Here is a 17,841-nt window from a genome sequence, read left to right as displayed (position 1 = left end):
CTCAGACCTGGATACATTTAACCCTCGAGGAAAGGACTGATTATCCCCCATCACAACCCAAATAAGAATCGAATGTAGGCAAGCATGACGGCATATGAGCTCTGCCCCACTCAACATGAAACGAAAACATTGCGCTCAGTGGTGAACCAAACAAGGAGATTACTCAAACAAGTAAAGAAAACATGGGGCAACTCTGGCGTAAAATTAGTGAAGAGTGTCACAATAGCAGAACATAGACAAGAGGCACATAAATTAGATTTTCAGCAAGTTAATTTTGGATAGAAATCTGTAACAACTGGGAGGCCTGAAGTGTTTCTATTACTCTGGGTTATTTTAAAGTCTTCATTATCCATAGTAATAGCAAGTTAGGAAAATCAGCTTTTCGGTGATGTGACATAGAATCAAAGTAGATCTGAGAATGATTGTTATAAGAAGTTTTTATAAAAACAAAGGTTTTTATCGGGAATTAACAGGGGATGAGAATCAGATACTGAGGTCTTGCAAAATAATCAGCTTATTGTGATGTGTAATAATAATTTCTCGTGTTATTCAAAACAGAACAGTAATATAAAGCTCTATGTTGGAGAAAACGTCTTCTGTTGTTTTTATAAGCAAGGGGAACTCGCCGCATTCTTCTGCGTTATTTGAAACCCGCTTAACAGGTGGTGCTGAGTTCTTATTAACTTAAACATGCTTTAATTCTGCCGATCCAGTGGGAGCAACTACTTTGAGCAACAAGGATCTTCTGCGATGGTGAGAGTCTGGAAGCAAAGAATCTGCCTTTCAGATCGGTTTGCCAGCAATTTGTCTTGTCTTAATGCTGTGTCGGGAAGTGGCCAGCAGGGGGCCCCACGGGAAGCAGGCGAGCCCAGCGCAGGCCCTCCTGTGACTTCCGCGCATGGACAGCCCGCGGCCCATGCTGGCAGCACACGGCCGGTCAGGGAAAGGCTTGAACTTGGGATGACCCCGCAGAGCTCAGTCCCTGTTGAGTTCATCCGGAGGCCAACTCTGATTCTTTCCTGTTTTTTTTTCCTCTTGGATAACACAAAGCACGTTCAAGCTCAGTTCCATCCCCCATCCCACTAATATCCCTCTCCTTGCCCTCTTTCACTTACTTAGAACGCTCTGGAGGAGGAAAGCGCTTCGTGAATCTAGAAGCTTCTGTAGGGCATACTTTGGCATCCCAAAACTGGTCTGGAGCCAAGTGCTGGTTACATATGCACAAGGAAGGGGTAAGAAGTGAAAGAACAAAGAGGCAAAGATCAATGCAGCCCCCATCTCCTTAACTGAAAGAGTGATTTTTAAATCACCCTTATACTGAAAGGGCAAGCAGACAACTGGTTAACATCCTGGCACTTTCTGGGAACTTGAAACATGATTTCACCCATTTACACAGCTGGGTGTTTTTACTGCAGTAATTCAGAGTAATTATTCAGCTAAAGGGTACAAATGGGATAGTCATCCTTGGATTTGAATCCGCAGACCTCAAGGTACCAACATCGACGGGCATCAGAAACAGAAGCATAATCGGTACGACCCCCGACGGGCTGTAAAACCGGTCCCACCAGAGCCGCTGACCCTGTTGCGGCAGATTGCGAGATGGTTCCACACGTGCCCCTGCACACGGGCAGAGCACCGCCGGGCACCTGGCTAGCGACGGGCACATGCCTTTTTTCACGCAACCTGTATTTCCATTAGCTACCTTGGCGTGGAATTTTAACGAGGCAGATCGTCGTCTCTTGGCACCAGCCATCATTTTAAAGAGCTGAGTGGTCTCTGCACATTGCTGGCGAGCTCTCTACCTAACACATTGGAAGGATCAGTGAGGGTTTTCCCACGTGCAGACAGCGGTTACACTCTCCAGGCCTATCGGAAGGAGGCGAGTCCGGGATGGCCGTCTCCGTTCAATGATCTGTCAATAGTACAAGCTGCCGCATTCCACCTGGCAATAGTGGAGTCCAAGCTGACATGAGGTTCCAGGAGGTACTAAACTAGCAAGGTAGGACGTGAAACTAGGAGCTTCTATCATATTGGGGGTGTTGAGGGAGAAAATGGCTTTATTTTAGGATGCTGGGAGCCGGTCTCCTCTCTCCGCGCACACGCACACACGGAGACACACGCCTCTGGGGCCTGGCACTCCCGAGGGCACACAGAGGCCTGGGAACATTGCCTGGGTCCTGTCTTGGTCAAGAGCTAGGACAAGGATCTCCATCAGGACCTGCCAGCCCGGCCATGACTAATGAACTCCGGGCCCAGGGGGTGGATAATCCGCCCAGCCGGTGGGAAAGGGGCTGAGGAAGAGAGAGGCTGACACGAAGCTGGAGGCCGCTGAAAGACAGGGATTTAGCTGGCGACGGAGAACGGCTTGCTGAGACACTGATCCAGGGGTGGGAGAAGGAACTCCGACGGGCATTGAGCCAGAAGGACTGGCCTGAGTACAAAAAGGGCGCAAGTACAATTCATGGACCGTTCCGAGTACTCCATGGGCCTGAAAAAGCAGGTGTGAGTACTCTATAGGCCTGAGAAAGAGAGTGTGAGTACTTCACAGATCTCACAAACAGGGTTTTGAGTACTCAGTCGATTACTGTAGCATTATACAGGCCACAGGTGAGACGCCGCACCTCGTTATACCTCCATGTTTCATATTCTAGGCTCATCCATCAGCAGACTGAATATATTACAGAGGCAATGCGCTTCACCTTTTCTCCACTACGGCATCGAATCAGCAGAGGCGAGGTAAGAATATCAGCCAAGAGCATGAAATACAAACGAACTCAGAAAGAGTAACTGTCAGTGCTCTGAGCCACTCGGGGGACAGGAACGTGCTCAGACACGCATACATGCACACGCACGCACACACAGAGACACACGCATGCATGCACAAGCACGCACACACAGAGACGCACGCGTGCATGCACAAGCACGCACACACAGAGACGCACGCGTGCATGCACAAGCACGCACACACAGAGACACACGCGTGCATGCACAAGCACGCACACACAGAGACACACGCATGCATGCACAAGCACGCACACACAGAGACACACGCATGCATGCACCGAATCCAGCCCCAGCAGACGGGAGGTTTATAACCCATGACAGGACACCTGGTCCAAACACACTGGCCGTTCTTTTCCAGAACTCACTGGTTCGGGGTGGGGGCGACTCCTCGGAACGCACAGGCCAGTGCCCCCCACAGCATTGTTGTGCACACACATTGCTGAGGAGAGCCTCTGCCGCAGCCCCCTCCTGCTCGATGCTTGGGGAAACTCGGCATTAGCTTACAGCATCCATTCAGGGGCAGGAATGGGGCTGTCGGGCGGTATGCGACACTGACCTGCAGGTTTTACCAAATGCCCTCCCCAAATGAAACAGGATGGGACTGAGGTGGGGGGGTTGGGGGCTTAGAAGCAAAGACACAAGGGCCGGGAGATTCGGCCAGCATGCAAAATAGCTCCCACCTAATCTTTTTCACAGATGTCACTGTTGTCTCGTTGGGATCGCAGTGATGCAGTCGTCTGTGGTCCTCTGCAGAGTCGTTTGACTTTATCAGTTTGTGATGAGAAGGCGAGGAGGAAAGTACCAAATATGTAAAAGTCCTTTTGATAAAGTCATGTTTCATTTTTACATGTTCGCTTACCAGCATTCCTAATACCTTCATGAATACAATTGTACTTCTCAATTCCAGCCAACATGCCCTGCATGCATTCAGTCGATATCTGCATGTATATTTCTTTTCTGCGGTTTCTTGGACTTATTACGTTTTTCGTGGACAATGCAGTTGCTAGTGTCTGATTTGGCATAGGTACTCGAATCAGAAAGTTTAAAAATTGGATCATGCTTGCAGGAAAAAATAACAAGGCCGTGGGGGGGGGCTGTGTGTTGGTGAAACAGTGCCAGAAAAGAATTGGGACACAATTAAAAGACCAGGGAACATAAACTGCAGCCTAAAAAAAAGAATTTTGTAGTTCAAAATGGCTTCCGCCTTACTGTGGGACTGGTTTCTGTGTTTTTAATTCTGAATGGCTCCCCCTAAAAGAACTGTAAAAGAAATAAGTCATCAAAATTCACTCTGGAGATATACCTCTGCCTCGTGAAGAGGAGCCCATTACCACTGACCTCCAGCTGTCAGGAGTGTGAGAAAACGCATGTAAAACCAGAGCTGAGTGAGATGCCAACAGCAGCTGGAGCACTTCCGCCCCCTTCTGGCCAAAAATGTCCATAAAGCGATTTTACGGGAAAAACGCATTTTCTACACATTATTATGCTGTATCTGTAGCGGAGTAAAAGTTAATTAAGAAAAAAGCTAGTGTCCAGTAATCTGGGATACCATATTGTGAAAGTTTGGCAAGATAATTAGATTTATTATTCAAAACTGTAATGGATTTCATCTAGTCTATATTTGTTATGACACTTTTGAATGATTCAAATATATCGGCAATGTGTAGAAAGCTGACAGATCTGCGTTTCTTTTCATCAGTAAGTTGCAGCAAAGTGGATGCTCTGAGTTTTTGTCAACGGCGCACTGTATAGTGCAGAAAAACCCCCATAGCCTATTAAGTAGGCAATTACAGTAATTTCGTGTTTAAATCGTATCACATTTGCAAATATTATTTAGGAAAAACTCAGCGGTCATTCACCCCCGCTACACATATTTTAATGCTTACTACTTTAAAACGAATGCTAAACCGAGGTTACAATGGAAGCGATTGGGATGCATTTATTACAATTGCGTAGGACAGAGTTTGAGAAGAGTTTTAATAATTTAAACGCAAAAGTCTATTAATTAGGTGCATGAATGAAACCAAATGAAATATTTCCTACGCACCCGGTTTATTATGATCCTGGTGCAGAAAGTGCCGAACTGTAGTTTGACAGAAACGCAAAAGTCGAAGCTAGAAAGGAAGGATCGAGACGCCACGGGTCACATCTGGGAAAGTGAATGTACTGCAGGCCAGGGGAGTCTCTAGCTATTGAATAAATCAGGAGCTATATCAAGCTTACCTGGGGCTTGACTTTTTTCTTTTTTTTTGTGTCTTGATCAATGATGACTGTAGCCCCGAGTGATCGGACCTAACGACAGCTTTGTTAAGTTCGGTACATAAGACGGATAATGTGTGCGATTGGGCTAATTTACTCAATTGTGTGTTTGTGTGTGTGGGTGGGTCATGTATATAGGACCAAATATGCCCACAATGCAATTAAAAACGGCTATATTTTCGGTCTCCAGAAGGGAAAACTGAATTTTATACAAATCTATGACTGCAATCAAACTAAAAACGCCAGAAGTCCTGTATTTTGTTTGGTTATTTATGGTTAAAGGGCTGGGTTAAGGGTTCAGATTGTCATTGTTGGGATTAGAGTTTTTCCCATAGAAATGAATGGATGGCCCCCTACAAAGATTTTAATAAAAACATGGGTTTATGTGTGTGTGTGTGTGTGTATGAGTCGGTATACCTATCCTTATGGAGACACAATGTCCCCATACCGTGATAAATATCCATTTTTTTTCCTTATGGGGACCGATTTCCTGGTCCCCATAAGGGAAAACTCTATTTTATAAAAATCAGTAACTGCTAGGAAAAAGTTAAAAATGCAAAAACTCTTGTATTTTGCTTAGTTACTTATGGTTATGGTTAGGGCAGGGTGGGGGTTAAGGTTGTCATAGTTAGCGTTAGCATTTTTCCCATAGACGTGAATGAGCGGGCCCCATAAGGATAGGTATACCCTACATGGGCGTGCGTGTGTGTGTGTGTGTGTTCTGAACTGGTACCATAAGTTAAAGTAGGGCATTAATAAAAGGTCCACAGGGACTCTGATAAATCTGTATAGCGAAGAGATTCTTCCAGTCGCCTGGGCAGGTCTGTTGAGTCAATCCAGATAAAACTTCGACAAACGGGGATGGGCAGTTGCGGTGGGGGCGATAAATAATAGTTTCCTTCCATTACCCTGACTACGCTGTAAATATTGGGTGATTATTAGTCATTAACTGCGACCGATATCATTTCGAAACAGCTTGTCGGAGCTCCTGTCGCCTTGCATGGGGAACAAGGCATTTAACAGGGACCTGCTGCCCAGACAGCTGTCCAAAAATAGTCTCTGAAAATGAGTTCCGATGGAGGTGAAACTTACCACAAGACTGTGGATGTGTTAGGGGGCGTGAAAGGGCGTGTTTTCAGGGTTTCTGGTCAAATACACTCTTACAAATTAAAGTTAAAGTTATGTCATCGCATCTATTTATATAATACCTTGTATAACTGCTGTAGGATACTGCGGTATTAGATGCGAAGTTAATAACAAAAGAGTCTGCCCTATATTGATATTTAATGTGATTTTACCAGAATTGAATCTTACTGATGGTTACAGTATCAGTATCAATAAGATCCAGTTGATATTTACTGTACCTGCTGTGGCCCCCCATCTGCAGGGGGAGCCATGGGTTTGGGTGCGATGTAGATGGAGTGGCAGTCGAAGGCAGGGGCCTCGGTGGACAGATTGTCGGCTACCGAAACTGGCTCTTGGTACATGGAATGTAACCTCTGTGGCGGGAAAGGAGCCTGAGCTGGTGTGGGAGGTAGAGAAATACTAACTAGATATAGACAGGCATGAGGGTGTTCATAAGTGCACTTAGCCAGGACACCCAAGGGTGCAGTTCTATGATTGATTTTCTAATCATATTGTCAGATCTGCATCCATATCTTTTGGGCACTCAGCTGAATAAAGGACCTAAGTTGTCAGCTGATCAGCACCTGGTGGGGAGTTGGATCCGATGGTGGGGGAAGATGCCAGGTAGATCTGGTAGACCTGAACGCATAGGGAGGGTGTGCTGGGAGCGTCTGGCGAAGACCCCATTCTGGGAGATCAACAGCTCACACCTCCAGCAGAAGTTCTCTTCTCCCCTTACAGCCATATTCCTCACTCCATTGCTGCGGCAACGTTGTGGAGCTGCGGTTGTTGGCTGTAAGGCTGTTGGTGCCAGTTGCAGCGGCAATCCCTGAACCCCGTGGTGGACACCAGCAGTAAGGGGAGCTGTCAGACTGAAGAAGGGGGCCTTCAGGCCTCGGTTAACTCCAGAAGCAGTGAACAGGTACCGGCAGGCCAAGTGGGAAGTGGCTTGGCTGGTTGCTGAGGTAAAAACTGTTGTGGGAGGAGTTTGGTGAGGCTATGGAGAAAGACTTTCAGTCGGCCTTGAAAAGGTTCTGGCAAACCGTCAGGTCACTCAGGGATTCACTAATGCTTTTTACAGCAGGGATGGAGGACTGTTGACCTCAACTGGGGATATAGTTGGGCGGTGGTAGGAATATTTCGAGAAACTCCTAATTCCCACTGATATAACTTCCTTGGAGGAAGTAGAGCTGGAAGACTTGGAGGAGTCTTCTTCTCTCAGGCCGAGGTCACTGAAGTGGTCAGTAGTCAGGGACAGTTCTTTTGGATTGGCAGACTGGGGTGGTGGTCCCAATCTTTAAGAAAGGGTACCAGAGGATGTGTTCCAACTTTAGAGGGATCACACTCCTCAGACTCCCTGGGAAGCTCTATGCCGGGGGTGGAGAGGAGGGTTCGTCCAGCGGATTCCATCCCGATTGCAGAACAATGGACCATCTCTTTACCCTCGCATGGATACTGGAGGGTTCATGGGAGTTTGCCCATCTAGTATACATGTGTTTTGTGGACTTGGAAAAGGTCCATTTCCATGGCACTGGAAGTCATTCTCTGTTTTTCTTTATACAGAAATGTCATTGAGAGTCATTGCAGAAAACTTACGTGAAAATATTTTTTTTTCATTTACCTGTTATAAAATTCTACAGTAACAAAACAATTAAAATATAACTGGTAACTGCGAAGTGAAACGTCACAGACAGGACGAAAGATTCAGGGGGTCCAGCACTTCATAGGAAGCCCAGATTATGTGAAGCCCCCACCTGTGATCGCTGTCCTTGGAGAGCCTTCACCTCCCAGCTAGCTACCTGTTAATCCTCATCTGTGGGACCAGCAATCAAGGCGCCACTCATGAAAACCTTAGTTGTTGTAAATATTCATATAATTCTGGGAGCTATTATTTATTTTACAGTTGTCTCAGATATGTGATTCCTTGAAAATATGTTCTGAGTTCTATGATTGACAACACTCAAAGTCAATGAAAATGGGGGGACACCCAGGAGGCCAATCCGATTTCTGGCAGTGGGAGGGGACTCTCCCCGCCCCCAACTTCCATTGGCTCCATCACTGAGTACGAGAAATATAGGCTTTCCCCCTACCCAACGAGGATGCTACACGAGGATGACCGCAAAGTACCCAACCTTTCAGTTAACCTGGCTCAATTAAACAACTGCAAATTAAAGGAGGGCGTGACATTCATTAACAAATTTAACAGATCAGTAGCGTTATGACTCTGTTTCTGCCAACAAAAAGTTACGTTAATTTGCTTAAATTAATTAGTGCAATTTTACAACTCAGGGAATAGTTTAATTGGGTTCAGTCAATCACAAAGCCATAACTTTTTCATGTATAAAATATTAGGTAATGTTAAGTGTGCTTACTCTCTCAGTTAAGTAACAAAAGGACTTGGTTTGACTACAGAATAACTTCCAAAAACATGATAAAGAGATGAAGATTCTTGTGATCGTCCAGTTATGACTGACTAAATATTTTCACCACAATGATGACGTGGGCTAAGCCTGAACCAAGACCCAAACACCAGGGACAGATGAACACAGCGGGCTACCAGAACCATTTACCGTGGTTTGGTCAAGTATTGCTTTGGCAGATCAGCATGTCCAAAATACATATATAAATATCTACATGCTTAAAAATAAACAGAAGAGCATCAATACAATCAATATCAGAAACCTAGTGTATGTTGATGTTATATATAGCAAAGTAGGATAAGTTATCCAACCTCACCTGTCTATCACTCTGAATGATGGTATTTCAAAGTAGAAGAGATCTATTTGGATGTTTAACCTCACCACTTTGTCAGATTTTAACACACACACAAACCATTCGCACACACACACACACACACACACACACAGAGTTTTCCCATGGGGGGACCAGGAAACTGGATATTCATCACGTTGTGGGGACATTTGGTCCCCACAAAGTAAGGAATACCTGGACCATACACACACATACACACACACACACACCTTGAACCAATTTAAGTGTCCTTTTCTACTGTGCTTCTGCATTTCAAGGTTCATCTCAGAAGGCTGAAATATTCTTAAGCTCAAGGGCGCAACATAGAAAATGATTCCCCATTATAAGCAGGCATACCGATCGGAGTAGCACATTTTTCTAAGCCTGCCTCATTCTTGAAGGATTGCTCCTGTCTGTCTTCAGCACTCATTTCTTTTCCAGCCCTCTAATCCACAGAAAAATCAACCGAAAATGAAAATTTGAGAAAATTATACTTTTGGCGAAAAGTAGGCCCACAGAAGTGAGCTACTGCCATCGTCTGGGGAACGAAGGGAACTGCACCCAGATTAACAATAATAACAGGAGAAGTACGTACAATGCACACAGGGAAAGAAAACGTGACTCTTATTAGGCAGTAAAGCAAATAGATATAAATCTTCTGTTTTATTCTTAAATTCTCTGCTAGGTGTAATTTTACTAAAACCCAAACAATAAAGCTTTCAGTTTTATTGGGAGCTTAGTTACCCGCTGTCTGACTCCTGGTTTTAATTAACACGATTAAAAATGCTTTCCACTGCAGGGCAAGTTTGCACAGCAGATAGTAGAAACTGACCAATGGTGTGCGAGTAAGGCTTCATTACGTAACCCATGCGTGGCAGGCAAAGGGCTGTCTGGAAGGTTCTGCCAGACAGCCTGAAGGCAAAGCCTGCCCTAAGTAACCGGCGTGCTGAAGTATCGGAAACCACTGTAAGATATTAGTATAAAAATTAAAGTTTCATAATAATAAGTAATAACACTACTCTATTAAAAGTTATACTGAAGTAATGAGAAATAACAAACAAAAGCACAGGACAATAGCTATGTCAATTTCTGTATTATATATATATATATATATATATATATATATATATATATATATATATATACACTGAACAAAAATATAAACGCAACACTTTTGTTTTTGCTCCCATTTTTCATGAGATGGACTTAAAGATCAGCGATTTCATGAGATGATGTCAGATCAGCATCTTGATGTGGCACACCTGTGAGGTGGGATGGATTATCTCAGCAAAGCAGAAGTGCTCACTATCACACATTTAGACTGATTTGTGAGAAATGTTTGAGAGAAATGGTAATATTGTGTATCTGGAATGAATTGTAGGTCTTTAAGTCCATCTCATGAAAAATGGGAGCAGAAACAAGAGTGTTGCGTTTATATTTTTGTTCAGTATATATATATAGTGATAAAAAACCTGTTATTTTGACCTTAGGGGGAGAACCTTTGGATAAGAGGAAATTCAATCTTATTAAAAATCTGTGACTGAAATAAAAAAACAAAAATAAAATGTCAAAGGTATTGTATTTAGTTTGGCCACTTATGGCTATGGTTAGGGCTGGGTAGGGTTAAGGTCGTCACAGTTGGGATTAGGGTTTTTCCAAAAGAAATGAATGGAGAGTCCCCACGAAGACATTAATACAAACATGTGTTTGTGCGTCAAAAGATTCAAGTAACTGTAAGAAACAGTGCAACAACCAGCTATCCGGGAAACGTAGCTACCCAGGCGCTTCCTGCAGAGACCTGCAAGCTTTTACTGTATTCCTGTCCTGGCCACAGATGACCCGGTACCCCCAATATAAGACCTTGCACAATTCTTTAAGCCATATCATTATACAGGATGAGGTTGCTGTGAAATCTACTTTATGATTGCAAAGCGTGTAAGCATGAAAAAGAATGTTATTTGTTGATATATATGATTTGTTGATACATGTGTGTTAATTGTCAAAGAAACCTGCTGTAATTAACATGTAAATGGAGTTTGGCCAAAATGGAATCACATGCATACTGGTCTTTAAAGGGTTCTGTAGCATACGGACCTGCCAGAATGGGAAACAATTTCTTTCCTCAGTCGTCAGACTTCTGCATCAGAACTGAATCATGAAAAACTGTATTTCATATAGCATTTATGATATGCTGCACACTCTCTGTCCTGTTCTTACTCTTTGTACTTTTATTTATTTACTATTCATTGCTGTCGTGCTGCTAGAATACAGGTTATATCATAATAATGTCTGTCGTAATACTGTTTCCTCAAATATCCATTAAAAGCAGCTCAGTTACAGTGGTCGACTGCTGGGTACGTTGTCTTGTCCTGTGAACTGCACATGTGTAATCCTGAGTTGTTTCTCTCCTTTTATTTATTTTTTTGGCACCTTGGTCCTGGGGGAACAATGTTTCATTTCACTATATAATGTGTATATGACCAAAATGACGAATAAACCTACTCGACTTCACTTAAAGGGTCTACTTTATTGATCGGCTGCATGCCAAGATGTGAGGTGAGTTTTACGTTAAGGGTTTTACACTTTTCACCACATATTGATATGCACATCACATACTTTTATCAAAGAGGTTATGCTATATTTCCTCAGATAACGAGTGTATTGATTAAGGAGGCCTCAAGTAATATCAACCGGTCTGTGTAATAATACAAATCAGCCACTAGAGGGAACCACAATACTCAAATATGATAGTTGCGACTTTAAAATCTGTATTTGTTTGCTGTAAATTTGATTTGAGCAAATAAGAGAGAGGGAAAAAGTTCAGATTAAGTTGATTAAAATATATAAACAAACTGTCCACTTTCAAAGCCAGCGAAGGCTGGGACTGTTTGGAGCCTGTAGGTCGTGCACACAGAGTTATACACTAATGGCATTTCAGGGTCCTTAGCTCAGATGTATGTAAACAGGAACCCATGCAAATACACACAGGATATGCAAACGTCACTCCGTATCGTTTACAGACATATCAGCAACCGCATGTTAGTCTGTCAGCACATATTGAGCGGCACTGCTGGTCCCTCGGGTGTAAGTTTCCATGAAGACTTTAGCAAATTTATTTTAAGCACAGTGCAAGTGTCACCGAACCGTCAGGAAGCGGAACCATGCAGCGGTTCTGACGTGACAGCGCCATTACCCTCGATTTGCCTCACCCTGCGTTTCTTTGCATGTCAGCGGATAACTTTAAGGGTGCTTAGTGCGAAGCTAAGCTGCTATTATAGCCGGATTTTGGCGTCGGATGTAATGCAATCCCTGGCAAGGCCTCCCACTGGACGGTATGTGTGAGGCAAACTGGGCTTCTCCTCCACAGCCTTCCCTGAAGGTGCTGGTGCTGCTGGGGGTCATTTACATTAATTAATTTTGCAATTACTTAAGCCAGTCTTTATTTAGCGGGGAAAGTCTCTGGGTGACTGAACATCGGCCCCCCACCGTCTCTCTCGCACCTTTGTCACCTTCTGCAGTGCAAACTAGAAAAGATGTCAAGCATCTCAACCCAAAGCCTTGTGTCACAGAGTCACTTCAGTGGATGCCGGGTCAACGGGCGACAAAGGTCACCCCAAAGCCAAACTGCTCTCCTCGCTCAGGCCAATGATATTTGCATCGCGTCAGACATTGATGATATCATGTAACATTTGTATTCAGAATTTCCCAGTTGAAATCGAGGGTCGCCTTTTTATTTTTGGCTATATTTAAAATCTCTAGATGGGAAAACATCCCCCGGCGTGAACACAGTGGAATGTCAAAGGCTCTTGCTATTTTTATTTTGTTGTTGTTGTTGTTGTTGATGTTGTTTTGCTCTGTTACCCCTGACCGATGGTAGCCCTAACTTTAATCACCCCCGTTAATCCCAGCGCTCCGGAGAAGCTGCCTCTTGTCCTCTTAGAAGGATACTGTCCAGTCAGCCTTTGACTCTCTTTGTATGCCATTGCTATTCTGGGAACAAAGGAAAGACAAGACATGCAAAATGCCCTGTCAGTTTGGGCAAAGGCCAGAATAAAGACATTTCAGATTACTCAACAATAGTATGACAGACCAATTATGACCCATTTACACTCCATCAGAAGTGACTGAAAGACCATATAAACTCGTATGACATACAGGGAAAAGGCTGTAATCACTGAACACCACACTGCAGCTTATCAATCTAAATTATTTTACGTTTCATTCCTTTTCTGTCAGGGAGGGAAGGGAACTGATAGTCTTGAGTATGTTCTTGAACTAGTTGTTAATGACATGGTTTCCTATTTTTATAGTATCTTTGCCCACAATGCATTTCTGCCTGTAGACATTAATCGACTGGACCAAATGGCTGTGGGTGCAGCAGTGTGGTACACACGACTGGCTCAGTTTGTAGCTTACCCAATTCTTTCTCCACGTCCGCACACATTGCCGGGCTGGTTCAGTGGGCGGACTTCAGGAACAACGCGGGGTGGCACTCAGGCGTCCGGAGGAGGGAGGGGGTGAGATGTGAGAGAGAGAGGCTCGCTGAGTGAGTCACCATGGCTGTCCGTGGGCAATGGACTAACACAGAGTGAGAGAGACAGTCAAGCCGCTTAGTAAGTCCTTGAACATACAATAAGGTCACACAGATATACCCACAATTGCTGGCATCAAAAACAAGAGCTGTAATAACTCCTCCCATCCAGCAGGGACTTCATAACTATATAGCTACCCTCTCTCTGCTCTTGGCATCGTATTACCATCAAACTGGCATATGCTGCAAATCGTTTATGGTAATAAGTGACTATCACTTCCTACCGGAAGCAATCAATTCTCCCTCCCTAACAAAAATCAACAACCACGATGCTACCTATCTTCATTGCCAGCAAGTCTAACCCAAACTCCTCAAAAAACACAATCTAATTACTTTGCTACATCCAACTGGTCCTTCACTCCTTTCCCTTAAAGAGGCTGATGTACCTGGGTGATGTTGCGGGAACTGCCTAAACACATCTTGACCTCGTACAGGTCAGAGGAACCATCCACGGCTGCATGTCCCAAACGCATTGCCCCCAGAATGCACTTCACCTGTAAGCACACCGTTCTGTTTTAATTATGGAAATTTTCTGACTGGAAATACTTTTCACATTTTAATTACAATATCCCCCCTGGCAATAAATGTGTCATAATTGATCACTTTTAAAATTCTTGGTGCTCTAATGCTTTACTTTCAGTGCAGTAAACTAATGCAAATACTCATCCTCACTGTACAGTCCAACTGGCATGTGGCCAAAGTATTCCGTTCCACTCACGCTGTTGGCTATAATTGATCTCTCCGAAAGGGTTCATTCAGGGGTTGATTTGTAAAGCTATTATTAAACATTACCTGACAGAGCGATGGTATGAACCTATTGTCGGTGTCTTCGTGGTGAGCGATCGGCCACCTCGCACCAATGAACACCTACAGCACTGGACTGCTGGCCCCGTTCAGGTTCCAGTTAGGCCAGCTGGCTGTGCTAGGAGGAATCTAGGTTGTAAGAGGCAAATGACTTGCCAGGTGTGTTGTGTCACTGGTCTGAGATTTGGGGGGGGGGGGGGGGTGTTAGTCTTTCCACTGTGTTGACGTTTTTGTTTCTTAAAGGGGCCTTGCCCTCAATTTGTGCTTGTTTGCCATAATAAAGTCATTTAGCTTTGGTCTCTGCTTTACTGCTGATCCTCAAAACTTTAGTTGTACTTAATTTTTTAAGGACTCTAGTTTTTATTTGACATTCTTGCTCAGTTTGACGGCTCTAAAGGTTCCTCCAAACGCCGGGACACGGACAAGAGGCCCTGATAGTGGCAGGTGGTGAAGAAGCAGAGAATCAGCCGCCCGCAGATCAAGGGCAGGACCTGGAGCCTTTCTGCGTCCCAGTGGGTGCCGGAGCCTTCTGGAGTGCTGCCCCCCCCCACCCCGCGCCTCTGACAGATCTCTTCTCTGGAGAGTTTGGCAGGAGCGGCATGACGGTGAACGCTTGTGTAAGTGAGCAGGTCCTGCCGGCCCGCAGCTGTCCGGTCAGCTTCTCTCATCAGATATGGTGACACGGGAGACTGGAGAGCTTATGTGTTAACAACCCAGCCACCGGTGTGGGGGCTTGGTAAGCAGGGGGGGGGGGGGGCATATGGATAAATTAAAGTTATTGGAGTTAAATCCAGTTATACTCTCCAGTGTGATGACAATTCGATAAGACACTGGCTTGAGACACTGGCAATTCTCCTCGCCTTCATGGACACACTTCCTAGACAAGCTTCTTCAGGTGAATCTGCTCCTGCAAACTACCACAGGTGCCACCTTATGATGGTGCAGCTCAGACACCATCTCACACACAAGCTGCGAGTAGGGGTTCTTCCTCATTGCCCTGAAGGTGGACTAAAGCTGTAAGCAAACAGTAGTGGGGGGGGGGCATTTCATCACCGAGGCCCGTAAACAAACTGAAGCTTGACCCGGGGGAGGCCTATTTTAGTACCCCATGCTATCTGGCTCCCATGCTGAGCCCATATGGGTAGCCTGCAGTGCGCAGTTAATAAAGCCGGGCCCGGATAAACAGCCCAGCTCCCTCACTAGCCAAAAACAGGCCCGACCACATAGTTCTTCAGCCAATCGATCGCCTTCGATGCAGACCTAACGCAGAAAACGACAGCCCGGCTTTGCGATGACTGTCCCTAACGTGTACGACAGCAGTGGCGCTGTGCTCGATCGCTGGTACCTGGCCCCAGCATGAGGCTTGGCTAAAGTATGATGCCTATGTGCTCAGGAGGCGTGCAAAGCTGTTAGCCTGGTCTGTGAGGCAGCTGGGGCAGGGGGAGAGGCAGGAGGGCAGGGGGAGAGGCAGGAGGGCCGGGGGAGAAGCAGGAGGGCAGGGGGAGAGGCAGGAGGGCAGGGGGAGAGGCAGGAGGGCCGGGGGAGAAGCAGGAGGGCAGGGGGAGAGGCAGGGGGGCTGGGGGAGAGGCAGGAGGGCAGGGGGAGAGGCAGGAGGGCAGAGGGAGAGGCAGGGGGGCTGGGGGAGAGGCAGGAGGGCAGGGGGAGAGGCAGGAGGGCCGGGGGAGAAGCAGGAGGGCAGGGGGAGAGGCAGGAGGGCAGGGGGAGAGGCAGGGGGGCTGGGGGAGAAGCAGGAGGGCCGGGGGAGAAGCAGGAGGGCAGGGGGAGAGGCAGGAGGGCAGGGGGAGAGGCAGGAGGGCAGGGGGGCCGCTGGGGCAGGGGGAGAGGCAGGGGGGCTGGGGGAGAAGCAGGAGGGCAGGGGGAGAGGCAGGAGGGCAGAGGGAGAGGCAGGGGGGCTGGGGGAGAGGCAGGAGCGCTGGCCCTGATTGATTCGAGAGCATAAGAGGAAGAGACAGACTGCTTCCCAGGGCAGACTTGCAAAGCCCCAGCCCACGGCGACGCCCGATGTCCGTCGCTTTTCATCCTGGCCGGCTGGCTGAGGTCTAGGTATCACCACGCTCTGATTGTCACAGACGACCAGTGACGCAACTCCCCCGCCCCTCCCCACCTCGACACCCCGGCCCATCGTGTCTCCATCGTCGCCTCGCCTGACTCGCTCCATCTCTGTATTTTCTGTGCCGACATCCCCAATGCCAGAAAAGAAAGTGACTCATGTTTAATGATTATGTCCTTGACTGAACAAGCATCTGTGTTTACCTTATCGATGTGACATCAGATCTGAGTTCATTTCAATGTTGAGCTCATCTGTGTTCTGAATTGTAATTTATCTCCTTTAAAAGGAAATCATTCTTGTATTAAATCAGAATTCTCAAACTCCCACACACTAACATTTCTGGTCAACTTCCTTTTACTGACTCGATAAACATGGCCCAAAGCTAGTTATCTATATCAAATTCTTCATAAGCTTTTCTTAAACCAAATCAATATGATTATTTTAAGCTGCACAGCACAGAGCAAAAAAAAAGAGCCTGTCGTGTTTGACTTTCACTCCTATTTTATTAGCCACAAGCAAACATATCTTAATTATGCTGTTCAAACGGTCTTAGAAGAAATAACGTGTAATGATGGAAAATAAGATCACCGGTGGAAGGAATGTCATTTTGAAATGACTCGTGTTAAATATGAAAGGGAAGTAAAAATAGTATATATATATATATATATATATATATAAGTATAAGTATATAATGGGGATGGCTAAGAGGCAGTGGGTAGAACTGTCACCTGACACCTCTGGCAGCAGCATTTGAGTCTCTGTCGGGGCTCCATGTGTGTGCAGTTTGCATCTTCTCCCCTAAATAATACTTCTTCCTCTGAGTTACCAAATTGTCTGTAAATGTACATGTGTGAGTGAATGGTGTGTGAGTGAATGGTGTGTGAGTGAATGGTGTGTGAGTGAATGGTGTGTGAGTGAATGGTGTGTGAGTGTGCTCTGTGATGGGTTAGTGCCCCGTCCTGGGTTGTTCCGTCTTGCACTGGGATAGGCTCCGGACCCCCGCCCGCCCCCCCATCCTGATTAGGATAAGCAGTAAAATTGACGTACGGGGGTGGCTTGGCAAGCAGTACGTCTGTACAGTAGTGTGTGTAATAAATAATAATAAAATTTAGATAAATTACATTAACAGCTGGGAGACTTCCCAGGTGTAAAACATCGGCTTGGCCCAGAGTAAAAGTAAGTATTACGAGGGGGTGTCTTTGCCCCCAGTGGGAGACCAGAGCAGAGGGGAGAGCAGCAATCTGTGCGTCCCTGATGCCAGGATTCTGAAATGGTGTTCCCTGGTTTCATAGAGCAACTGATCCTTTTCATCAGCGTCTCTCTCACTTGAACCGAGGGCAAACGCTGATGAGTGTCCAGATGGGCTCCTTTTGGGGGAGGGCGGGGTACACGTGGAGGTGTGAGGCATCCACACCGCTCGCTGTGCCCCCACGATGCTCATCTCAGGATCATTTAT

General features: G+C 45.8%; 1 long non-coding RNA gene across 2 annotated transcripts; it reads right to left on the bottom strand.

Moving 5' to 3' along the window:
• Positions 1–12,587: 12,587 nt before the first annotated feature.
• Positions 12,588–14,437, bottom strand: LOC125748042 (uncharacterized). 2 transcript variants are annotated; one of them, XR_007399443.1, is made up of 4 exons: positions 14,303–14,437; positions 13,897–14,004; positions 13,336–13,497; positions 12,588–12,909 (listed from the first exon to the last, which is right to left on the bottom strand). It is a non-coding gene; the product is annotated as an uncharacterized LOC125748042 (long non-coding RNA). The 2 variants fall into 2 exon arrangements; XR_007399442.1 differs by having other exon boundaries at positions 12,588–12,904.
• Positions 14,438–17,841: the final 3,404 nt, after the last annotated feature.

Source organism: Brienomyrus brachyistius, chromosome 8 (genome assembly GCF_023856365.1).
Source record: "Brienomyrus brachyistius isolate T26 chromosome 8, BBRACH_0.4, whole genome shotgun sequence".
Lineage (NCBI taxonomy): Eukaryota > Metazoa > Chordata > Actinopteri > Osteoglossiformes > Mormyridae > Brienomyrus > Brienomyrus brachyistius.
Note: the sequence above shows the minus strand (reverse complement) of the source record. Positions and strands in the feature narration are given on the sequence as shown.